Source organism: Dipodomys spectabilis, unplaced genomic scaffold (genome assembly GCF_019054845.1).
Source record: "Dipodomys spectabilis isolate Male_0828 unplaced genomic scaffold, ASM1905484v1 ptg000115l, whole genome shotgun sequence".
Classification (NCBI taxonomy): domain Eukaryota; kingdom Metazoa; phylum Chordata; class Mammalia; order Rodentia; family Heteromyidae; genus Dipodomys; species Dipodomys spectabilis.
This window is the reverse complement of record NW_024870792.1, coordinates 8,359,061-8,386,179: the sequence shown is the minus strand read 5'-3', so window position 1 is coordinate 8,386,179 and position 27,119 is coordinate 8,359,061. Positions and strand designations below refer to the sequence as shown.

Genomic DNA, 27,119 nt, shown 5'->3' with positions numbered 1-27,119 from the left:
GAAGCTTTCTCTGATTTCACTGTGACTGTCCTAAATGTGTATAAGGAGTACACTCAGTGCACTGTTCTGAGAATAATCATAATTCCTTCAGCTGTACATTTCCCATAGCTTATTCTAAAGTTTTGCGCAGAAGATTTCATGTTACTTCCCTTTTGTCACTACATTTCCAATGCATGAACAATGCTTGATATGGCCAGAACTTAATAGGAAATACTTGCAAGGAATAAATAAGTGAATATATATATTAATGAGAACAGTATTTTGAAGTTTTAACAGGTTCTAAGGGAGGATAGCTGCTTGTTTTTGTTTCAGGAGGAGATGCTACTTTAAGAAGAGGGAAAGGGAGGGTGGTGGGAGATGGGAAGGGATGGGAAGGGGAAACAAAGAAGTAGGCAACATTGTTGCCCATGTAATTACCTTGCCCATGTAATTCTAAACCCTCTGTACTGTATTTTCACAATAAAAAAATTTTTAAAAAGAAGAGGGGAATAATTTGTTGTATATACTACAAAATTAACAAAAGTAAGGGAAGCAGAGTGGTAACACCTTTCAAAATGCATAGTATTTATAAACTGCTTTATTAAGTGGCATCTCCTTTGAACAACTATTTAGAAATAAAAATAAAATAGTTTTTTTTTTTGGTCTGTCATCCAGCTTGAACCCTGGGCCCGGGTGCTTCAGTTGAGCTCTTCAGCTCAAGACTAGCTCTCTACCTCTTGACCCACAGCACCACTTCCAGTTTTCTGGTGGTTTAATGGAGATAAGAGTCTCATGGACTTTCCTGCCTGGGTTGGCTTTGAACCACAATCCTCAGATCTCAGCCTCCTGAGTAGTTAGGATTGCAGGTGCAATCCTTCATTTTAATTTTTAAATTAAAATAGTCAAGGAAGGTCTATAGATCCACCTACTCAGCAATGCTATTGGGAATATGCTTATCTAAGGGCATTACAAAATATCTGGATAGCACATGGAAAACATGGCCCTCATTCGGGAGTCTGGTACAGTGCACATAACTCCATTTCTGAAAAGACTTTAAGTGATAATGATGCAATTCATCTGGAAGCCAAACTAAGTAACACTGTGCCAGAAAAGTTAGGACAAAGAGGGTCTAAGCAAATAGCAATAGGTGTGTTTACGAGGGCAAGGAAGAGACATTCCAATTTATACAAACAAGAGACAGATGGATGAAGATGAAATACTCATATTCCAAAAGAGCAACAAGCTAAAGTACTCTTTCTGTCTTCTCAATGCTTCCAATGAACAAGTGGCCTGTCACATAAGTAAAGGTGTCCCACGGAGCTAAAAGCTTGCTGAACTCCACAGATTTACATTCTTTGGAATTGATACACATTCGTTATTTGTAACGAATCACATATCTTGCATAACACCCATTCAGATAATGAAAGTTTACTTCAAACACTTGTTTTTTATATATTTTTATTGTGAAAATACTGTACAGAGAGGATTCAGTTACATGAGCAAGGTAATGAGTACATTTCCATCAAGCATTGTTACCTCGTCCTTTGTTTTTCCCTTACCATCTCTTCCCTCCCACCTCCACAACTAAACTCCCCCCACCCCTGCCTAAATTGTAAAGTTAGTTTTTCAACATAGTGTCTTGTGCATCTCATTGTTACAATGGGTTAATCTGTAACCATATTTAAGCATTTTGTTTTTTTCCTTCCCCTCCTCAAATTAGACAAGTGTACATACAAGATGCAGGGCACTGACACCAAATACAGTGAAAACAGGGATTATACCATGGGGGGGGGGCGGAACATACAAAGAAACAAAAAATCACATGGTACATTATAAATATGTTAGTAACAAGAGCAAGAAAGAAAAAAATCACTTGTGTCCCTATTTTGGGGTTCATTGTGCTTAACATCATTTTATCTGGTCATATGTACATAGCTATTGACCTTTTCTGCTTGACCCAGACATATACTAGTTATTGCAAATAAGGGAAACCATGGGACCTGTGGTTTCTTTGGGCCTGGCTTACGACTCTACAGCTGTTTTATTTAAATGGGCTGCAGCTCTGGCCTCGTCCTACACTGCGATACAGCAGAGCCTAGGAGGAGAGCCCTGAGATAAGGATTTTCAGGTCTTATAAAGGCACACAATCAACCAGGTGTTTGGATTACCACCACGTGTTGCTTTGCTAGACAGAAACAAGCAACAAGTAGTCACTGCCTCAAACTTTAACCTTTTACTACCAACACAACTATGTTTATTGCAGTATTATTTACCATAGCTAAGATATGGAACCAACCCAGATGCCCTCAGTGTGTATATATAAATATATATATATATATACACATATATATGTATATATATACACACACATACATACATACATAAACACATACATATACATACATACAATGGAATTCTTTGCCTCCATCAGAAAGAATGACATCACCCCATTTGTTAGGAAATGGAAAGACTTGGAAAAAATTATATTAAGTGAAGTAAACCAGGCCCAAAGAAACCACAGGTCCCATGGTTTCCCTTATTTGCAATAACTAGTATATGTCTGGGTCAAGCAGAAAAGGTCAAAAGCTATGTACATATGACCAGATAAAATGATGTTAAGCACAATAAACCCCAAAATAGGGACATAAGTGATTTTTTTCTTTCTTGCTGTTATTTCTAACATTTATAATGTACCATGTGATTTTTTATTTCTTTGTATGCTCCTCCCCCATGGTATAACCCCTGTTTTCACTGTATTTGATGTCAGTGCCCTGCATCTTGTGTATACACTTTTCTAATTTGAGGAGGGGAAGGAAAAAAACAAAATGCTTAAATAGGGATACAGATTGACCCATTGTAACAATGAGATGCACAAGACACTATGTTGAAAAACTAACTTTACAATTTAGGCAGGGGTGGGGGGAGTGTAGTTGTGGAGGTGGGGAGAAAAGAGATGGTAAGGGAAAAACAAAGGAAGAGGTAACAATGCTTGATGGAAATGTACTCATTACCTTGCTCATGTAACTGAATCCCCTCTATACAGTGTTTTACAATTAAAAAAAAAAAACATAAAAAATGAGTTTCAGACTTTCCTGACCAAGCTGGCTTTGAACCACAATCCTCAGATCTCAGCCTCTTGAGTAGCTAGGATTACAGGTGTGAGCCACCAGCGCCTGCCCCCTTTTCTCTTTAATTTCTATTTCCTCGTGTTACAGCCATGTTTCATTTGTTGCAGTTTAATTCAACTTTTTAAAACTTGTGTGTAAGTTGATCATATTATGTGTTAGGGCATTTCATAATAGTAAAAAAAGTTTTGAAATTCTCTGTAGATAATATAATAATTTTGAATAAAGCTAGTTAATAGAATAGTCCACAGAGTAAGAATCCTGCCAAAGATGAAAAGCATGCTTTTGAAGTTGAAAACATGGTTTGTGCTGATTTTGCACTGATGCTATGTATTTAGTCTTAAGCAGAATTGTTAATGAAGATTGTGCCAGGAAAAACAAGATCCAACAGGAAAGGAAACAATTACCAGAGTGAAGGGAATGCATAAAATAAAAGCAGCAAGAGAAATCATTGGTGTATATTAATTAGTGTATATTAATCTGACAAAGAATTTATATCCAGAAAATATGAAGACTCAAAAACATAAACACAAAAAACAGCCAATAAATTGGAAAATGACTTGAACAGACAGTTCTCAACAGTGCAAATAGATACTAAAGAATGTAAATAGAAACTATATTGAAGCTGAGCACTGGTGACTCACACCTGTAATCCTAGCTACTCAGGAGCTGAGAGTTTGAAGCCAGGCTAGGCAGGAAACTCTGTCAGACTCTTATCTCCAATAAACTACTCAAAAATGCTGGAAGTTGGGCTGGGAAGGTGGCTTAATGGCAGAGCACTTGCTTTGCATACATGAGGCCCTGAGTTCGATTCCTGAGCACCATAAAAACAGGAAAAAAAAAGCTGGAAGTGGCTCTGTGGCTCAAGTGGGAGAGCACACGCCTTGAACAAAAGAAGCTCAGGGCAGCTCCCAGGCCCAGAGTTCAAGCTCCAAGACTGGCAACAACAACACTATATTGAAGCTTCCATTTCACCCCAGTCAGAATAGTCATCATCAGGGAAACAAACAACACATGATGGGAATGATGGCGGTATAGGACATCTATGCACTATGATTAAGAACGTGAATTAGTCGGCCACTATGATATTCATTATGAAGTTTTCTCCAAAATCCAAGTCTAGATCTACCATTATGATGCTACTAAATAACTTCTTGGTATATAACCCAAGGAACCAAATTCAGCATATATCTTCACACCTATGTTTATTTCTGCAGTATTCGTCACAGCCAAGTTATAGAATCCGTTTAAGTGTCCACATATATACACACAATGGTGAATTATTCTGCCATAAAGAAAATAAAATTATGTCATTTGCCGAATGGACTGGAGCTCTCATTAAGTGAAATAAGCCAAGGTCAAAAAGACAAATACTGCATGTTTTAAATAAGGATATTTAAATAAGGTGGACCCGTTGCAACAATGAGAAGTACAAGTTGTCATGTCGAAAACGAACTTTACAACTTTGGTGGGGGGGGGGGGAGGAAGGATTGGGGAGGGGGGCGAGGTGGGGGGAGGCTGGGTAGGGATGGGAAGAGGAAACAAAGGAGGAGGCTACAATGCTTGATAAGAGAAATGTACTCATTATCTTGCCCATGTAATTGTAACCCCTCTGTATAGTATTTTCACAATAAAAAAATAAATAAAAATTTAAAAAAAAGACAAATACTGCATGCTTTCTTTCATGTGTGGGGTCTGTATTTCTGGGGAGGTGAGGGAGGGAATGTTTTGTGTTAAAAAAAAAAAACTATGAAAAATATTTGGAGAATTAGTTGGGAAGAGGAAGGAGCCCAGCAGAACAGGGAAAGGACAAAAGAGGGTCATATATATTATCAAAGCACATTACATACCTGTATGAAAATGTCATAATGAAGCCCTTTTACATATTCCAAAAAGAAGAGACTCACTATGACTAAGTTTTCATACTCTTTTAATAAAATGAGGAAGTATGTTTGATATAAGAGATGTGTAGGAACCATAGAAAGAATGAAACATTTTTTTCTGTCAAAATAATCCCTGACAAAAATTAAACAGATAAAGGAAACTTTTATATGAGGCTATTGCATAGAGAGAGAAGGAGTGGAGGGAGGGAGGAAGAAAGGGAGAGAGGGAGATACACCAGAGATACTATGATATGACCTAAACCCTGGTGTGTGGGGAAACCATGGGTGAATTTTTGAAAAGTTGAGAAGGAAATAATATATGATTTGTGTATATGTACTAACTGACCTTACCCAAGAAAAAGTTCTTACATCATTATGAAGGGGGTAGTTTTATGACTTAGAGAAAGGTGCCACAGGTGTGAGACCCCAGCCCCCCCACAGATCCCATGAGATTAGTATATCATCTTCCTTAATGTTTATATTTCCAGGAGATGGCAACCAGGTCCTGCTGGAAGATACTCTTAAATAATAAAACTGTCAGGAAGCTTTTCAGACAACTTACATCTCAAAGAATTTATGGTTAGAATGTTTTCAATGTAAGGCTCTGAAGGAAAAGGAAATTAGGACCTAAAATCAAAAGAAAACTGTGTACAAGTAAGTCAATCAATAGGAAATTATAATATTTTGCCCAAATAAATCAAGCACACTGGGAACCATAACTTTATTCCAATCATGCAGTTATTAGAACTAATGTATTTCAAATTCTTCTTTTGAATAAGGGTATGATTGTATTTTGAAATATTGATTTGGTAAATAGGTTGTAGATTTCTACTTACTAAAATTTAGTGGACAAGATTAAGATTGATTCCCATAATTTGGTCAACCATGAAGAAACCAATGTGATTAATAATCATAAACACACTAATGAAATATTTTAATATGTCTGTTAAACATGATTGTATTCTGCTAACCTTAACAAACCACATTTTATTGCTACGTAATTAGTGTTTCAAATGCTGTGATTTATAATGCTTTATACTATTTATAAGCAAATAATCATTTAAATAATAATAGTATCAATTTTTCTTTATAAAATTCAAATTCTAGTGGCAGCAAGCCCATTTTATATGCCTCTTAAAGTGGATATATTTCTGCTATACTTTCATGTAGAATAGTTTTTATTTACATAATTCTCTACTCTAAAGCATTGCTGGTAACTTCAGAAATGAGCATTGGTTTTTTAAATAAGGTAAAATATTTTATAGCTCTCATTATTATTTTTACTTGAAAATATTTGTTTCTGCAAGGCTTAAAGCAGAACAAAATGTTTAGTTATTAGGCAGGAATTCATTTAATCCCTAAGGATAGAAACAATTGTATCTATGTAGACCTGGCTTTATAATAAACCTAATATTTCTAAATTTGCACATAAGTTATATGAGTTGTCCTTAGGCATATCCCCAGATACCTATAGTATTTGAAAATAATTCTGTTATTTGTTTGCCTATTTTTATTACTTATGTGCAGCATTTTTCCCTTCACATTTGTCTCTAAGTGGTCTCTAACTTAAAAACAGTCCTTACAATATGACATTTGGAAGTCACAGTATATTTTCTAAGTAAACACACATTTTTTTTATCCTTCAACCCACATTGCCAGTCTTTCTTATTTGTGTCTGAGTAGACTTGTTTCTAAAGGTTGGAATCTGTTTTCAAGAAATCTAATAGATTACTTAAAATATGGATGATGCTATTTGCTACATAAGAATATATTAAATGTGGTGAAACAAGATTACTTAGTACGTGCAGAAAATAATGTGATTGTTTTTAGAGTTTTATTTAGTTTATTCATTCCCAACTTCTCCAGAATGAAAACAAAATTCCTGTGTTTGAAATGGAGATTGGAATAATCATGAGGGAATTAAAGTGACTTCAAATACTATAAGATAGCCTGCTGAAGTGGCAAACCCAGTAAATAAATAGATTTAGAAGCAAATAGACACACATAGGTTGGAATTTTATTCATATAATATCTGGCACATATCTTACTTTCTCATATGAGAAATAGAGAATGACTTATTCTCTTCCTTGGATATAATCAACTATCTGAACCTGGTTATAGAATCGTTCTCAATTCTCATGATATCAACTATACCAGGATTTGCATTGTTTAGCCATCGTTTACAATCATTCGATATTTCTAATCTGACATTTATGTTAATTTTTTTATAGTTCTCTTCAGCTTTGCAGTTCACTAGCAGAAGTTGTAGTGTGCATAAAATTTTTAAACTACAGATGCATGGACTGGCAGGTCAGCTTTCAACAAAAGGTGGGTGGACCTACTGCTTCTCAATCAAACTAAGAAGTAAAGTTTCTAGTGTGGGATGGAAATTGACAGTTATTTTTCCCCTTGCTTCAATGTTTCTCTATTTGTCTATTTGTTTGTATTAATATCAGTTTACTTATATTAATATATGTATCAAACCAGCATCTTCATTGTGTTTAATTCAATGACATGAACCTGAGGAAACTAATAATACAATAATAATATTTTATGAGAAACACAAACTATTTGTTTTGCTTCTCCTTTCTGCAAGAATTTCAACTCCCTCAAATTCTTTCTGATAGTTTTTTACTTTTTTAGGACATTTCTCTACCACTGAGCCACCTTCCCAGCCCTTTAGGACATTTCTCTTAGCAGTTCACCAGATATTTGCCATGGTTATCAATGGCTGTGTCTGTGGGTTGTTTTTTTTTTTTTTTTTTTTTTTTTTTCACATTTTGCTGTTTACATATGGTATATGCCAAAGCAAACAAGACATGAACCAAAGGCAGGGCCATCCACCCAAAATCTGTTTCATCCTCTAAAATGTATGCTAGATTGATATCTGTGCTGCACCTGAAGGGCAAATTTTGTTCTTTGGCTGTAAATGAAGATGCAAGTAGTGTTTTCAATATCTTATGAGAATTTAAAGCTACTGTCCCTGGAACTTTCTTTCCTTGCATTTTCTCTCCCTGAAGTGTAGATGTAAGTGAATAGATGTAGGGTTCAGTTTAATATAATGACAGCCAACAGCTTTATCTAAAAATAGGCTTCATCTGATATCAATGCAGTATCTTTAAAATTAGAGTGTATTTTTTATGCTTTAAATGAAGATGCTCCCTTCTACCTAGGAATTTCTTTGTCCCTGAGGAAACAACATAAAGGAAGACAAGTATAGTATCTTTCTTCACTCATCATAAAGGTCCCAGCCACTTCCACTGCTGAACAAGAAAACACACACACACACACACACACACACACACACACACACACACCCTATGTTAATAAGGGAAGGGCATTACAGATTTATTTAATCACAGGTTCACATGACATAGAAAGCTTCCATTTCTATGATTAAGTTCAATGAAGAACCAACAGCCACATGTGATTGGACAAAGATATATAAGCCAATAAGAAGAGACTGTCCAGATTTTTCTTCACATCTGAGGGTGAATCTCTTTTTAAATGAGTCTTAGGATATGTTATCAGCAAGGTGATTTATAAGGCTTCTAACCATGATGTGAGTTGTACATTATTGGTGTCATTTACTGATGAGAAAATTGTGCTTCAATACCACTTACAACCTTGTTCTACTTTATTGAGCACATGAGAGAGGGCTGATTTCAATGAGGCTTTTTGATTTGTTCTTATTTGTCAATGTCTTCCTGACTAATTTGTGACCTATTTCACTGGGAGTCTTTGTGTCAGCCCAGTAATTGACACAGTATTTTTCAGGAACTGGATACATGATAAAATCTAATTAATGCCTAATAAAGTCTGAAATAGAAGTTGTAAATAGCTTTTAACATATTTTATTATCTTTAAGTAGTTGCACAAACTGAATACCATTCAACACAACAGTTTATGAATACACTGCATCTTGATCAATGTCACCCACCCTTCCAAACCTATCCCTTCCCTCACTTTTCTTTTTTTTGTTTTTTTATTCATTATATTTTATTTATATCTTTTATTGTAGAGGTGATATACAAAAGAGTTGCGGCTATGTAGTCGGGTAATAATTACATAGGTTTTTTGTTGTTGTTTTTCCATTTTTTTATTGTGAAAATATCGTACAGAGGGGTTACAATTATATGGACAAGGTAATGAGTACATTTCTTATCAAGCAGCATTGTTGCCTCCTCCTTTGTTTCCCTTACCATCCCTTCCCATCTACTGCATACATAACACAATAATTGTCTGGTTTTGCCTTCCAAAGCACCATTACCAAAGTTTCACATTTTCCTTAAAACAATAACAGTGATGTTAACTGCAAGCTTGAAATCAAGGTTTCAGCACAGTCATGCTCATTCTGCAAGTTATAGATATGTTTGTCTTTGTTTAGCATTTAATGGTTGCTAGAGATCTTTCAGGTCCTTTGGTTTAATGGATAGATCTTACAATCCTATCATTATATCACGTACCCTCAGACATATCAGATTTCCCTTATATGAGGACATAAGTCACAAAATTGAATTTGGGCTCATTCAAATGACCCTATTTTAATTTGATCAGATTTGAAAATTCTTTTTTGAGATTTTACTTCCAAACAACATATTATCTGCAATATTGGACATAAAAATATCTCTTTTGAAAGGTACACAATTCACTTCATTTGTTTTATTCAAATTATGTATCCTAAGATAATGTTAGCAAGGTAGTAAATCTACATCCGTAGATTTATAATTAAAAAAATTAAATGGTGATGATCCTCAGTACCACAAAAACTAAATGATAATGAATAGATTCATAATTCACAATATCTCAGGAGATATTTGTTAAATTAACAAAAAAATTCATTTGAAAACTATGACTTGCCTTTGAGAACATAAGTGTGAATATAGAAAATAATATTATGAATAAGATCAATGTTGTCGAGCTTTATACACAGTCTTGTATAAACAGTCTTGTATAGCTTATTCAATTATCTTTATAAACTTGCTTTTCATATATATTTATTTCACACATGCAGTACTTTTTAGTACCTATGGTTTCACTTTTTTTTCTTACATAGTGTGAGATTTCCCCAGTAGCATCTATTAACTTACCTAATTAACCTAATTCGTTGGGTGTTGATATTATTTATTCTACACACAAAGTTTACAAGTTGACAAGTTTTTTTTCTGAGTTTTCTATTATATTAACTTGTAATATTTGTTAATTCTGAGTCTCTTGTCACACGGTTTTTATAAATTAATTTTATTATGATGTTTTGATAGGGCTTTCACATTGCAAACTACAAAGTAGTACTGGAAGAAGCTAAATATAGAAATGGACAAATCTCATAGATCAGAAGACTGAATATTGCTCTTATGCAATACTGTTTTCTCTCCTGACCCATTCATTTGTCTTTAATTTCTTTTGATTTTATAGTTTTACATGTGAAAGTCTTGCATTTTCAAAGATGTATTCTGAAATATTGTTGCAGTACAGTTAGGCATGAGGATTGTGAGTTTGAAGCCATCCTGGGCAAAATAACTTATTTTCTCTCTCAATAAAATTAAAAAAAAAAGGTGGAGGCTGGAGATGTGATTTAAATACTATAGTCAATAGTTGCCTAGTATTCACAGGTCCTGGTTTCAAGGTATAGTAGCACAAAGAATATAGACTAAATTTCTTAATTTTTTAATATTTATTAATTTCCAATTTCCTCTTACTGATTTCCAATCTTATTCCATTACTGTCAGAAGAAATAGTTGGTGTGAATCTAACCTTTTTAAATTTGTTTTATGGCCTAACATATGGTTTAACTTTTAGAAAGTTCTACAGTTGTTGTTTTTTGGTTTTTTTTTTTGGGGGGGGGGGGGGTCTGGTCATGGGCCTGAGCTCTGGGCCTGGGTGCTGTCCCTCACTCAGCTCTTCAGCTCAAGGCTAGCACTCTACCACTTGAGCCACAGCACCACTTCCGGCTTTTTTTCTTTTTGCTTATGTGGAGCTGAGGAATCGAACCAGGGACTCATGTATGCAAGGCAAGCGCTCTACCACTGAGCCACCTTCCCAGCCCCAAGTTCTACAGTTTTTGAGGAGGACTGTATTCTGTTATTCATGTACAGACTGTCTATGGACATTTGTCATGTCTAGTTGATTTCTATTGCAATTCATATCTACTTTCTCACTGTTCAGTTGTCTACTATATCACTTTTTTATCTTTTTTTTCATGTCAGATGGATAATATACCCAGGTCGTAACAAGGTTTGAGGGAGGTATATATCATAAGAACATGTGAGGACCCAATCATCATGCTTATGAATCAGAAAAGGATCTACTATATTACTTTTAAAAATAACTTTTTTCCTGTCTTCAATTCTTCCAATTTGTGTCTTATATTTAAATGCATATATGTTTGTGATTATTTTGTTATATCTTTCTGTTATACTGACTTCCCCCTCTTTGTTGTGCTAAAGAATGATCCCAAAGCTTATTTGCTTGCTAGGCAAGTATTCTGCCCCAGAGCTATAAACCCTGTCCTATACTGACTTGTGGGGTGTGTGTGTGTCTCTGTGTGTGTGTGTGTGTGTGTGTGTGTGTGTGTGTGTGTGTGTGTGTGGTGGGGGGTTGAATTCAGGATTTTGCATATGATAGGCAAGTACTTGAGGTTGAACTACATCCCCAGCCTATACTGACACTTCTGTCATTACATTTTCTTTGTCTGTCTGATAACATTGTGAAGATAAGGACTTCCAGGAGTTCTAAATTCAATTTAGCTCCTCCTGTCACTGAAAGTTGCAGGTTTTTCCTAAGCTGCAGATATATGTGAAAATGGGAATGAGAAGAGGGAAATATAAAGGAGATAAACTCCGCTATTCTTAGTATTTTGCCTTCTCTTATTATAAGCCTTTTATTGCTCTCTAACGACCTGACAAAGTTACTTTGAGCATTTTTGCCAGTGTTTTCATTCCTTTTATGGAGGATTAGATTTTCACTGGACATCGTATTTGGAGTAATGGCCAAATGACATAAGCTCTTAACAAATTATCAAGAGAACAAAGATAAAAATTAGATTTAGTAGCCTTTCAACAGGGAAGACAAAGTATAAAATAGACAGCAAATGTTGCATACCGTCTTAGAACCGTATTTCTAATTCCCTCTTTTCTACATTTTATCTTATAACCTTCTTCTTTAGGAAGCTGTCACCTTTCATTTTTTAGGTCATACTTAACCAAATCCTGCCACGACAGTTAAGCATGCTGTAGCCAGTCGAGCAGCAATCACGTTAATGTTGCCTAGGAAGCTGATGCAATTAAGTCTCACTACATAAAACAATCTAATAATTCGCAAAAAAATCGTAAGAGAAACCATCCATTGAAAATTTGTTTGAATGACTCATTATTCTACAAAGAGTGATTTGGCAGTTTAACTCAGCATTACCCGGTGAATTGGTGAATTGACTGCTGTGTACTTTCATATTCCCTACTGCGAGCCTTCTCCTCAATTTCCACTTTATTGTCACCTACACCTATTTCACCTCGACCTGGCTTTCTTTTTCTGAGTCAGCAAATTTTGCCTTTAATACATCATCTTTTCTTTGTTTTCTCATGAACAAAGGCTAATGTACATATTAATTTTTTTAGTTCTGAAAATTTATGTGATATAAAGAAAAACTTTTGGGAAGTAGTGTGGGAATTTTTAAAGGGAGAAATCATTCCAGTTCCAACCCATAGAAAAACCAGAATACTCAACATTGACCCTTTGGGGTGATATACTGAAGTTCTGCCAGTAAATGCTCGCTCCCTGCTGGGCTTTCCCCTCTGGGTCAGCAAGATGTGTGCATTCTGGGATTCTTTTGTTATCAAGATGGTGAATTGTAATGAAAAGACTAATACTGTGTTTCCTGCCTTCTTTGTAACCCTTTTCAAAGGATGCTCCTGCAGCTAAGGAGTCCGACTTGCTCCGAAGGCCTACACACCAAAACCCCTGACCACAATAGTGCAAAAAAAGTCTTAAGAATAGTGCAATCTTCCTGGATTAAGAAAGATAATTTGTGAAAACTGCACACTGAAACATTTTTATCTCAGAGCTGAGATGATCCTAAAGTAAATTGCATGTAAACTAATAGCTGAAAATAACAGAAAGAAAAGGTTCTCCTGGAATTTAGAACTGAAAATTCAGCGCCAAGTTATACATTAACTTATAGGTAGACATGATTTTTTAAACTGCTCCAAGAGCATAAATTATTTTAATATGCTTAGTCTCAATAAAAAATAATATGAGATGATAGAAATAAAATAACTATTTGTGAGTCAGGTTTTGCCCCAGAAGTTATGTGCATATGCCTATAACTCTTCAGTGAGCCCTCCAGTGATTGATTGCATAAATTTGCCAGTGGTACACACCTGTAATCCTAGCTACTCAGGAAGCTGAGCTGAGGATCACAGTTCAATGCCAGCCCAAGTAGGGAAGTCCATGAGTTTCTTACCTTTAGTTAACCATCATATAGCTGGAAATGGAGCAAACCTCAATTGGTACCAGCCTTAGGCAATAAAAGCTAAGCAACAGTACCTAAACCATTGAGTTCAAGCTAAAGTACCAGCACATGCTCGCTCTCTCTCTCTCCCTCTCTCTCTCTCTCTCACTCTCTCTCTCTATATATACATATATAATTTATACTTAACATTATATATGTATATACATATACATATATATGTATATACATATATAATGTTAAGTATAAATTAACATATTCAGTTGATGTCTATTCAACTATAGAAATGCAATTTAATTTGTCTCAATCATTTTCTCAATTTACCATCTACATTTCTCTGGTATTGGGGGGGGGGGTCTGGTCGTGGGGCCTGAACTCTGGGCCTGGGCACTGTCCCTCAGCTCCTCAGCTCAAGGCTAGCACTCTATCACTTGAGCCACAGCACCACTTCAGGCTTTTTTTTTTTCTGCTATGTGGTGCTGAGGAATCGAACCCAGGGCCTCAAGCATGCAAGGCAAGCGCTCAACCAGAGCCACCTTCCCAGCCCTATCTGGTATTTTTATACATGTTAATACATTGCCTCTGTGTGTGTGTGTGTGTGTGTGTGTGTGTGTGTGTGTGTGTGTGTGTGTGTGTGTGTGTGTGTGTGTGTGTGTGAATCCCTGAGATAGTTTTACTCATGGCTAAGGCTCTACCATTTGAGCCACAGCTGTACCTCTAGCTTTTAGCTGATCAATTGGAGGTAAGGCTTTTCTAGATTTTTCTGGCCATGCTGACTTCTCAGATCTCATCCTCCTAAACAGCTTGGATTATAGGCATAAGCCATTGACACCTGGACATTTTCTTTTCTTTTCTTTTTTTTTTTTTTTTTTTTTTTGGTCGGTCGTGGGGCTTGAACTCTGGGCCTGGGCGCTGTCCCTCAGCTCTTCAGCTCAAGGCAAATGCTCTACCACTTGAGCTACAGCGCCATTTCCAGTTTTCTGGTGGTTTATCAGAGATAGGAGTCTCACGGTCTCTCTGCCCGGGCTGGCTTTGAACTGCAATCCTCAGATCTCAGCCTCCTGAGTAGCTAGGATTACAGGCATGAGCCACCAGCGCCCGGCTGACATTTTCTTTTCTTATACTTTTATCCGGTGTTCTTTCCATTTCTAGCACAATTAATTTTCTGTTCATAAAGTCTCCCACTATGTTCTCTCATACAAGTTAATTTTTCCATAAATCCCACAATCTGTTGCTTTGTTCTTTGAAAATCTGCTTGGAAATATCACAGTGAAAGCTGATCATCTCTATCTGTAAAAACTGAAAAAGAACCAATGAAGAAATTTTACTTTGCTAGGAACTGAGCACGAGACTTCCATTTCTGGGCTGAAATGCAGCATGTGACTGACAATGTCATTCAGCAAAAGCACAGATCTTCAGAAAACACAATGTACTTCCAAATTATGGACTAACCATGGAAGCCTTTGACATAGCAGAATTAGCAGCAGCTTCCCTTGGAACTTGTTATGGCTCCAATGAGGCAGTCTACATGATTGCTCCATAGCAAACTCCTGTCTGCATATTTTAATGGGAAAAAAATCATACTGATGCTAGGATGTGAATAAGATAGGCATTTGTGATCTTCTGGAGAATGTCTCCATTCATGTCATGATCTGCCTCCAGAACCTGAGGAAATCCTGGTTAGACGAAGCAGAGTACTGGACCTTCTCACAAGGACTTAAAAAATAATGAAAAGAGTTATTACTCCATGAAAAAGCCATAAATTTAAAAGAAAATAACAAATACAGGCACAAACAGCATCCTGAACACTCTGAAAATAACAAATCTCTGTTTGTAACACCAAACTGGAGTCACTTGCTATTTAGCCTTGAATTGGATGATTACAGGCTAGAGAGCATCTAGAAAACAGCCTTTCCTGCAAACGAAGAAACAAAAAAGAAAAAAATCAGATTTTTTTTAACCCTAGTTTACCCTCATTAGGGATAGGGTAAAATCATAAGGCCTCACTCTAAATCTTCTTTTTTTTATATTCTACCTAATTCGCTTTTTAAAAGCAGGAGAAATGAGTTAATTTTTTTTCTAGTCTGAATTCTTGTCCTTGGGAAGGACAAATTTCAGGCCTATTAGGTGAACTCTAATACAATCCTCAGTATGCTGACCAAGAGATTGACTATGGCTAATCTCTCTCCTCTATTTTATTTCTTCTTTTTCTCTCTGCCTGCCTGCCTTCCTTTCTTCCTTCCTTCCTTCTTTCCTTCTTTCCTTTTTTACTTCTTTCTTTCTTTCTTTTTTTCTTTCTTTCTTTCTTCCTTCTTTCTTTCTTCCTTTCTTCCCTTTCTTTTGTATGTACTTGAGGGTTATTATTTGTTTGAGACCCAGTCTCTCTGTGTAACCAGGCTGCCCTCAAACTCAATCTCATGAGTGCTGGAATTACAGCATGTACAATCATTCTCAGCTCTATCTCCATTTTGAATAGTTTATTATCCATTACATCAAAACATAATTTAAATTATTGCTATCTTTATAGCTGGCTTTTAAAATGATCTTTTCTTTGATCAGCCTGCCTCTTGTAACACCTGTTGTCCCTAAAACCTTGGGGATATTGTATGTACTCTCTTCCCAGTGTGGAATGTCCTTCCTCCACATACCTCACTGGTCATTCCCTTATTGCTGTGAAATCTCTTACTAATGTCTCCTAATCCATCAGAACTTTAAAAAATTGTTTTCGGTAAAATAATTTACCTTAAAGTTCACTAACCTTATCTCCTTTCACTGTTCTATTTTTTTCTCCAGAGTACTCAACATTAAGCGTGTGACATGCTATTTTCACATTTATTTGTTAATTATGCTACTCACTAGAAATATAATATATGAAAGGATATATTTTGTTGTGTGTGTTGGCATATGCTCAGAACCTAAAGCAATGCTTGCCATATAGCATATGTTCAATAAATATTTATAAGAGAACTGATCAACATAGTTATGTTTCTCCTCCAGGTACACAATACTTCAACTTACTTCACTGCTCAACATGTATCACTGTTCCCTCTTATACTGTACTATTAAGCCTCCTGGTTATAAAGAAGGTTAGAAAATGAAAAGTTGTGACCTCTTGTTTACTATGGCAGATGTATATCAATATAAAAAAAGTCAGTGGGTCTTTGTTGTATGGGCACATATCACAGATTATGAGCCATAGACATCAAAGGTAGTAACAAGTCTTCCTCCCTCTCTGCCTTGCTTTGAAAAGTATAAAGTCCAATCCTGTCTCACAACTCCCATAACAAGTTAAATAAACACCTATCTCAGCAATAAATCTATCTTGTGTTCTATATTTGTAGATGTGGATCTAAGTAGGTTATATGAGTTTCTTAAGGTCAGAGGCCATACTTTATCTTTGTTTCCCTAAAGGCTGTAATTTGAACATAAAAAATGCTTCTAAGTGTTTATTCAATTGATTGGGTTCTATATTATAGTACTCTGAAAGGAGGCCCTGAGGAACTCCATGAAGCCTGTGACTTCCTTCTGTGTCGGCAGTCCTAGTGCACAGATGGCCAGAAGCTAATAAATGGGAAATGAATGAATAAAATAATTGATGAGGAAAGAGCTGTCGAAAAACACAAAGATTCAGAGTGAAGGGATGATTGATCAGTATGGATTTATTCAATTTATAACATGATTGTTAATCACTAAGAGTCTTGCATTGGGCATTTACCTACCATATCTCTGCTCACAAGTCTTCATTTCCTTTCTTTCAAGGAAAGACATACCACAGTCTGAAAATATATTCCAAACCTGATTTCAAATATTTTATTTTCCTAGCCAAATTAAGATTTTATTTCATGTAGAGTTTTGTGGGGTACAATTTCTTTGCATAATGATTAGCATTTCTAATACTAATATTCACATCCATTTATTTTTAAAACAAATCATTTAAGAAGGTTCTCCATAAGAATTTTATATACTTTTGATGTACTGAGTATGCTGTAATAGTTGAGTACTGTAAAAATTGCATACATAGCAAAAACTCCAAATCCCAAAGATTTTTTGTTAGGAAATGCAACCAATGTTTTTATAGAATGGCCCCTGGAAATCTCTCATTCTAATAGTTGCTTGTTAAGCACTGTGAAGGAGATAAGTGTGTATAGGCACAGAAATAGCTACTTATCCTGAGAGGCCAAATCCCATAAACCCAGCTAAATTGACTCTCCTCAGACTGATTGGATCAGAACAGAGAATCACTTACCAGGAATTGGTGGCATTTGCCACTATTGGTAAAAATAGTATCCAAACTGCTTGCAGGTTTGAATCAAGGGCAGCAGTGGAATATAAAGGAAAGTACCAATAATAAATGGCTCTGGGTCATCCCTCCTAGGGCTCTAGACTAACATTAGCTGAACTATTGTATATATATAATTGGGAGATGCTACCCACCAAGAAATCAATGGTAACTCAAAATCACTTAAAGGGCACACATATAATTCCTACATTAGGATTTTTTTTAAAGAGCCATTATAGATCCATAGCATGAATGTACACATAAGTGTATACATAGAATATGTATATATATATTTATTTTTATTTTTTTGTCAGTTGTGGGGCTTGAACTCTGGGCCTGAGCACTGTCCCTCAGCTCTTCAGCTCAAAGCAAGCGCCATTTCCGGTTTTCTAGTGGTTTATTGGAGATAAGAGTTTCACGGACTTTCCTGCCCGGGCTGGCTTTGGACCGAGATCCTCAGATCTCAGCCTCCTGAGTAGCTAGGATTACAGGCGTGAGCCACCAGTGCCCGGCTATGTATACTTTTTATAAAATTCCAAATAGTTCCAATTATTATGACCTGAAAGTCTTATTTGCCATGTTAACTTGTTTCTACTAACATGCTAAACTTCTTTAGTCTTTTTTTCCCTTTTATTATCTTTAAATAGCTGTACAAAGCAGTTGCCATTTAACAAAGCAGGTTTAAGTACAATATATCTTGACCAATGTCACCTTTTTCATCATTTTTACCCATTCCTCCCCTACCCACACCTTTCCTCATTCTCCTTAATTTTCTAGGCTATACATTAGATTCTTGACTAATTTCTCCCTGTTAGTCTTTATTGATGAGAGTTACCATAATAATCCTCACTATTGTTGTTTTTCTATGGAATTTAAGAAGTAAGTATGGAAAAGCTAAGTTTTCTTCACACATCATGTTCAGAGTCAAAATGTGGTTAATAATAGGCCAGGTGCCGGTGGCTCACGCCTGTAATCCTAGCTACTCAGGAGGCTGAGGTCTGAGGATCACGGTTCAAAGCCAGCCTGGGCAGGAAACTCCGTGAGACTCTTATCTCCAATAAACCACTAGAAAACCGGAAGTTGTGCTGTGGCTCAAGTGGTAGAGCGCTAGCCTTGAGCTGAAGAGCTGAGGGACAGCGCCCAAGCCCAGAGTTAAGGCCCCACGACCAGACCAAAAAAAATAATGTGGTTAATAAGTTGATACACTTAAATTGGAAAAATATTAAATGAAACAAGAAATAATTCAGTGATAACAGAATTGTTGCAAAACCTGTAGGGGGGAGGAAGCCATTAAAGATAGAAATAGTTATGGAGGACAGCATAGAGCAAAATAAGTTAAATTTAACCCTGAGAAATTAATAGATAGTTGATAAATTCACTGAGAAATGGAAGATGTTTGAGGCAATGAGAAAAGGTAAAGAAAAGCAGACAATAGAATGCAATAAAATATTAATTTCCACTAATATCATTAGGTGGCTTCTTTTTTCTTATGACAAGAATCTATCTTACTTAGAAATTTGTTCAAAAGCAGGTAATGTCCCCAAATCTTGTCCCCAAAATATTTCTTTATGTGATGTATGAAATGTGTCTTCAGTAGTTTACAGCATTTCTTAATTTTCATTTATAATAGAACATAAACTTCTCACTAATTTTAACCATGTGTATTTATTCATTTTTCTGTTTTTAGATTGAAATAGCTAAGATTAAATATTTTATGAAAAATGGAGGAATGATTAGCTTCTTCCAGCTGTATCACAGAATGTCACATGGTGTCATGGAAGAAGCCCCTGAACAGGAAGAGATCACATGACCAAACAGGAAGCCAGAGTGGGAATCTAGAGCAAATTCTTTTTCCATGAAAACTCTCTTATGAGAGCTAACCAGCATCCCATGAGAACTTTACATTCAATGACAATCCCCCCTGCCAACCTCACCTCTTACAAGACGATCATCACTCAATACTGTCCTATGAGAACTAGCCTTCCCACTCAAAAACTCTTGTGGAAGAAATACATGCAAACAATTTAGCAACATGGCCTTTTCTTACCATAGGACATTTTTAGTCCCATGATATATATATATATTTTTTTTTTTTTCCAGTCGTGGGTTTGAACTCAGGCCTGGCACTGTCCCAGTACTTCTTTTGCTCAGGAGTCGCACTCTACCACTTGAGCCACTGTGCCACTTCCAGCTTTTTCTGTTTATATGGTACTGAGAAATCGAACCCAGGGCTTCATGCATGCTAGGCAAGCACTCTACCACAAAGCCACATTCCCAGCCCCATAGTCTCATGATTTTTAACTAAAAGAAATTACATAAATTCTTGAAGCAATTTAAAAATATATAAAAGTTTTATAGAAGACAGAATATTTACCAATGCTTTTGAAGAAATATACTAAGAAATTATATGCACTGGAAAAAAATATATGCACTGGAAATTAAACTTCTGTCCATGCACTGATGACTTTTAAAGCTTATTTTAAGGCTTATTTTCTTTGGCTATAGTACCCATTTCAAAAGGACAGAGTCTTACCATTAGAAACAATAGGTTGTGTTCCATTTAAAGACATCATAGTCTCAAACCTTCTGGTGATTACTGATATTTCTCCCGGGATCTAACACTGTATTAGAAGTTGTGATTTTGTTATGAAGATAATCATTCTGAGTTCATTCAACTAGAGGGGCTTTGTTTTCTGAACTAAAAGAGGACCTTTTAACCTAATGTAGTCTACTGCACGCTGATTAAGGATTTCTTTGGCTCTTCTATAACTACTTCCTCATGTAAACAAAAACAAAAAATTGCTGATATCTCAAATTTCAACATTGTAATGACTATGTGGTGTAACATGTCATCCACAGCTACTCTCTTCCTCATTCATGTCCCTTTAATGTCCCCTTGTGTTCTTTCTGATTGTTTTTATATGTATGTGCATTTCATGGAGAAGGTCTTTTTCTTTAATTTATGCAAGATAGTTTCCCTGAAAACCTTTAATATTCTGTTCTTGAAGTCACATTTTATGATTATCAAGCTTCCCTGTGAACTTTTCACAAAATCCTCTAGTCTTTCTATCCCTTGGCCCCTATTGAAATAGATATTCCTTGGGAATTATCTGTGCCCATCTGTGCCCTGAAATCTTTTCTAGGAGAAGCTATTTTTTTGTTGTTTTATGCTTTATAACTTGTCAGTATCAATTGTTACTCCATTCCTAAATTCTGCCATTAACTTGCATCCTTAGGACATTCCCAAGGTCATTTGAAAATTTTCATCTAGTTAACAGCATTTCTCTATAACATAAATTCTAGTATTTTCTCATAGTCTTGGCACCTTGATTCCATTGAGCTCTAATCCCCATAAACCGTTTAGATTTGCACCTATAACTGCTTTCTTGTCAGTACATAGAATCGTGTGACTACCATTTTATTCTGTGATACCTTGTTGGTACCATCCTTGTTCATTTGAATAGGCCAAGTTTAATTTCACCACACTGTCATTTTTACAAGCTACCTCCACTCTTTGATATATATGTGTCAGGTAGAATAATTTCAGCTGCAAGTAACAAAAAAATGCAGATTATCTTAAACAAGAAGATATACGTTGTTAGTCTAAATAAAATCAGAGGGCAGTTAAGTTTTATGGTTGATTAATTCAGAGCTTAACGAAGTAATTGTTTGTAAGTCCTTTTCATCTTTTGTTCACTCACCCTTCACATTAAGTCCATTCTAAATCTAGTTCTTATGTTACTAGGATATTTGTCAAATGGCATCTCCTTTCCTTCCAGAAAAAACTATCAACTTAACCTTCTAAAAAATTCTCAGAAAGCCTCCTTTGCACTGAAGATCAGAGAGTTACAGATCTATCACTGATTACTTTGACTGGTTAGCAACAATTAACATCCAACCTTAGATCCAAGAATAGGTACTTGGAAGAGCAAATATTTACATAAATATCTCTATGAATGTCTGATATAATGAAAATAGTGTCCTGATGTTAGCTATTCATACCGTATGAAAAAGGAAGTGAGACTGAAGTGCCTACAGAATAACTATCTTTCTTTACAATCCTTAGAGCACTGAAAGACAATTTTTTGCTCAAGAAATGCAATCTCTAAATTAATGTTATACGCAAGGGCAAAGTACTTAAAGCTATCAAAACAGAACTGCTCTATTCATGCAAAGGGTATAGGTTACAGATGGTCCCTTACTCACCCAAATAACTTCTTAAGATTAACTTGAAATCCTAGGCCTCCATAGGGCAGTTTGATAATCTTTATATAGATGGGTCTTGGAGTGATGATCAATAATTGTAGTCAGTTTACTAAGAGTAGTTGATTATTAGCTCAGGTAAAAATTATGTTTGAGGTTTCCTGGTATTGACTGAAAAATCTATATATTTCAAATGTCAGGAATGCCACTATCGTAGTTGGTATTTACTTATGACAATGAAGCTCATTGTGATTCTACTTCAAAGCAGTACTCATCATGGAATACAGACAGAAATCAGGATTGTATAAATAGAACTTAGCATTACTTTGGTTTCTCTAATTTAATCTGGTCTTTTCCTCTAATTGCTTCTTACTTGGTCACCTTGCAGTATCATTGAAGCAACATCTTTCGTTTGAATCCTGATGGTGCTTGCTCTCTGTTCTCAGAACTTCCCTGTTATTTTTATTCCTTGATGCGCCTGCAAAGTTTTACTTTATTCATGTTCATCATGAATTTCCAATAAGCCACAGGGCATTAAAGGAAGATGTTCAATGATAGCCCACACATGCCTTGTGTGTTATAACTTACTACATTCTAATTTTATATGAATTCTAGACAAGCTTAATCAACTAACAATTATTTTGTAATTTGTCTAGGATTAGCCTAAATAAAAATAACCAAGCATAAATCAAGAGTTATTTAATTTTCTAATTTTAGGAAAAACATGGATTTTCTTGTTTTCATCTTTTGATGATACTGGAATTTAGACTCAAGGCACATGCTTGGTAGGCTGGGGCTCTACTACTTCAGTCATGCCTGTGATCTTGCTTTATGTTGGGAGATGATGTCTAGTAAAGTTTTCTGCCTGAACTGGTCTTGAACTTTGATCGGCCAGATCTCACCTCCTAAATAGCTAGGAGGATAGGCATGAACCATTGGTGGTTAGCATAAAGATGATTCTTTCAATGAATTAAGCTAAGATTTCTTTCAGATTGTAGTATTTAAATCATATTTACAAACATATAGTCTTGTTTGTGTCTTGTTGGCTTATTGGGTTAGCCTTGGAAATGCCGTTTTTTTCAATGTCCTATAGAAAATATTTTACCAAATTATTTACCAAATAACTCAGTGTTTTACATTTCAACCCACTATTTATTACATAGCTTTCTGTGTGATGGTTCCTCAGATACTATACATAAAGTGCTTTTACATTAAACCAAATTAATATATAAAACATTACTTTATGCCATAATGAAGATATTAATAAATATCTTTACTAATACTTTTTAAAACTATTACTGGGAGTGGCGCTATGGCTCAAGTGGTAGATCACTCACCTGGAGCTTAAGAGCTCAGGGACAGCACCCAGGCCCAAAGTTCAAGCTCCACAACTAACCAAAAAAAAAAAAAAAACTATTTACTAAAAGTAATTCCTTAAGATATATTTATCTATATCCAAACTAGCATAGAATTAGTATCTTGGTGGTTGTGGTACTTGGGTTTGAACTCAGGGTTTCCAACTTTCACTTGGCTTTTTTTGTTCAAGATTCTACCACTTGAGCCATACCTCCACTTCTGGCTTTTTACTAGTCAACTGGAGAAAAGATTCTTGGACTTTTCTGCCTAGGTTGGCTTTAAACTTTAATCCTCAGATCTCAACCTCCTGAGCAGTTAAGATTATTAGACATGAGCCACCAACTTTTATTTAACAAATGGAAATCCCTCCTTATATTCTTCATTGAAAGAATTAGAATTCACTGGTACCATGCTTAGTACCACTACTTTTTTTCTTTTTTTCTGTAGTTAAATATGTGACCATATTGAACCTAAAAGTACACTCATTTACCTTTTGAGTTATTTACATTTTAGATCCTTGATATTTTGATTAAAAGTCTCTCAAGACCAAACATGTGGATGCCTGCATTTCTCTTTATTGTACACTTCTGCCATCCGTTATTGATAAGATATGGAAAGGGGATATTAAATGTCATATATTTATAGTAATCAGGCCAGACTCCCTAGAAGGACATTGTTTCTGGAAGAACAGGCAGAGATCTGTCCTATGGTGAAGTTAATAAAATGTATTAAACTCAGATACCTGAACTGTTTTCTTGTGAACTAGCAAGTCTTGGTCTGTTGACCTCTTACCAAGGACAACCACTGTGATATAAAAATAGAGTACACAGTAACCTTGCTACACTCGTGAACACTTGGTTTCTATTTCGTGGGGTTAGAATTTGTGCAGAACTTCTGCTCTGCTCAGATCATTCCAGAATCTCTTCATAGAAGGGAAATCAAGATGACATTTCAGCTTAGGTGTCATTGTGTGGGCTATTTGTTTGCTTTTAACAAAGTCAATAAGAAGAATAATGAGATGCAGGGCATTGTGCCACCTTTCCCACTCTCTTCATAGCAGGCATCATTAATCAGTGCTGGCCCCTTCTGGTACAACCTATTTTCCTGATTTAATGCATTAAAAATAAGTTTAAACATGAGATTACTATGAAAGCTATGAAAAACAGGAAAAACAATAACAATATAAACCAAGAAGAATGAAGGAAGATCAGTAGCTATAAAGAGATGAGACCTTCAAAATTGAAAAAAGTAGACATGTAATACAAAAATAAGCAAATGAGAACAAAATGGATATTAAGGACAAAGTAGCATCTTGATCAATTTTATCAAATGAGGCACAGTAAGAAAAATGAACTGTTAAATATAAGTTAGATAAATGGTGAGATTATGCAGTTTTACACCTCAGAGTAGGAATGGATTCCTTTGCTAATGATAGAAGAGCCAATGTATCATAAATTCAAGCTCACATCCCAGGATCACATTAGCTACCTGTCTCGCAATGTCTCTCTCTCTCTGTTTCTGTTTCTCTCTGTGTCTCTGTCTCTGTCTCTGTCTGTCTGTCTGTCCATCTGTCTGTCTGTCTGTCTGTCTGTCTGTCTCTCTCTCTCTCTCTCCTGCACTACACCATGCAGTCATGTGCCTGGTAACCTGAGACAGCACTATCGTCCTGGTAATCTACGTGACTAACAAGTGCTAGGGGTGAGAAGACCCCAGCTCTCTTGTCTGCACATGGAAGCCTTCTCTCAGAGAGCATTTCAAATCTCTCTTCATTACTTTGACACCTAGAGCCACCTCTTCAATTTCTCACAGCAAGAAGACTTTACCTTCCTTCTAATACGGACAAAAAGTAACAAACCTATGAAGACCACAGATATTTTTATGCATCTATCTCTATCCTTTCTACCAGTATATAAATAGAGTGTTTGTACTAATTCTGAGCTAAAGACAATTACTCTACCATCAATTTTGATCTTTTTCTCAATGTCTGCAAATTGAATGTACTCTATGTCTTAATTTCTCCTAGAGCTTAATTATATCCAGACCTCCTCTCTGAAAGGTTTTCAATCCTTGCTATTTCTTCAACTCACATCTTACTGTGTACTTCCTCAAAACATATATTGGGTTTTTTCCCCAAAGAACTGCCTTTCTGAGCTGGGAATGTGGGAATGTGGTAGAGAGCTTGCCTAGCATGCATGAAGCCTTGGGTCCCATTGCTCAGTACCACATAAACAGAAAAAGCCAGAAGTGGCTCTGTGATTCAAATGGTAGGACTCTAGCCTTGAGCACAGAGAGACTCAGAGACAGAGTCCAGGCCCTGAGTTCAAGCCCCATGACCAACAAAATAAAAAGTAAAAACAGAATTGCCTTTCTACTCTAAGTAAACTTCCTTTAATTTTCTGTAACTAAGAGCAGCATAAATGTTGTTACTCAACACAGGGAGTATTTGTCTAAGCTAAGTGAACGTAAGTGACAAGACTCCTTCTAATATCCTAAAAAGAATTAACCTTTTGCTTTCTTTTTTCTTTTGGAGTGGAAGACATTTATGAGGATGCTGTCAAGAGTAACCACTGAAGGCCAAAGATGAAATCTGATAGTGAAATGAACCTTTCTCTGTCAGCCTCTGTATTACTACCTCCACTCTGTTGCTAGAAAAATTAGAAATGGCTCTTTCTTATTCAAGCCATTCTGTATGAAAGTCTTTTCACTATAACAGCTTAGACTAAACCTTAACTAATATATACTGCAGTTGCAGACTTTCAAATCTGCTTTTTTTAGGTCAAGTTCAAAAGCCTGTATTCAGTAACCTAATTCATATGCCTCGGAGAGACACACAAGTTAATAAATTCAAGATATAACTGTTGATATTTTTCTGCAAACTTGATTTTTTTCCTAGCTTGTAAGTCTCTGATACTAACACTATCACCTACTGCCCTTGGAGACACATGGAAAAATCACTCCTAATTCCTCACATTCTTTTTTTTTTTTAATTGTGAAACTACCATACAGAGGGGTTACAATTACATGAGCAAGGTAATGAGTACATTTCTTATCAAGCATTGTTGCCTCCTCCTTTGTTTCCCCTTCCCATCCCTTCCCATCTCCCCCCACCCCGCCCCCCCCTCCCCCCCACACCAAAGTTGTAAAGTTGATTTTTCGACATAACATTTTGTACATCTCATTGTTGCAATGGGTTCACCTGTCTCCCTATTAAAACAAGTTGTTTTATCCCTTCCCCTCCACAAAGTATACCAACATCAAATACAGTGAAAACAGGGGTTATACCATGGGGGAGAAACATACAAAGCAACAAAAAAAATCATCTTATAAATATGTTAGAAACAATAGCAAGAAAGAAAAATCATTTGAGTCCTTATCTTGGGGTTCATTTCGCCTAACATCAACTTATCTAAGCATATCATCCTTCCTTGTTGATTCTGCCTTAAAAAGATGTATCAGTGACCTAATTCTCTCTTCTCTTGCAAATAATAGCATAGTCCATCATCTCTCATTTGGACTCTTCCAATGTCTTTAACCTGATATAATAAAAACTGCCTAAGACAATGCTTTGTGCTCTTCAGGTTCAACAGGATACTACCATTATTCTCTGAGTAGCCCTGGGCTTCTGTCATTTTCTTACCCATATTGGATTGCTTGTCTGCTCAAAGCCTTTGTCCAGAATTCTCTCAACTTCCAAATCTAAGTGCTATTCCCAAGAAGTACTATATTCCTCCTTGAGGTGACGTCACTTCCTAAGGAAAAGCACGTCCTGTATCTTAGCCCTTAGGCCAGAAATAAGGTAGATTATAAACTCCTAATTATAAACCCCTATG

General features: G+C 35.9%; 1 non-coding gene across 1 annotated transcript; it reads right to left on the bottom strand.

Annotated features, from left to right (window-relative positions):
• Positions 1–11,187: 11,187 nt before the first annotated feature.
• Positions 11,188–11,291, bottom strand: LOC122115082. Its single transcript, XR_006148695.1, has one exon. It is a non-coding gene; the product is annotated as a small nucleolar RNA U13 (small nucleolar RNA).
• Positions 11,292–27,119: the final 15,828 nt, after the last annotated feature.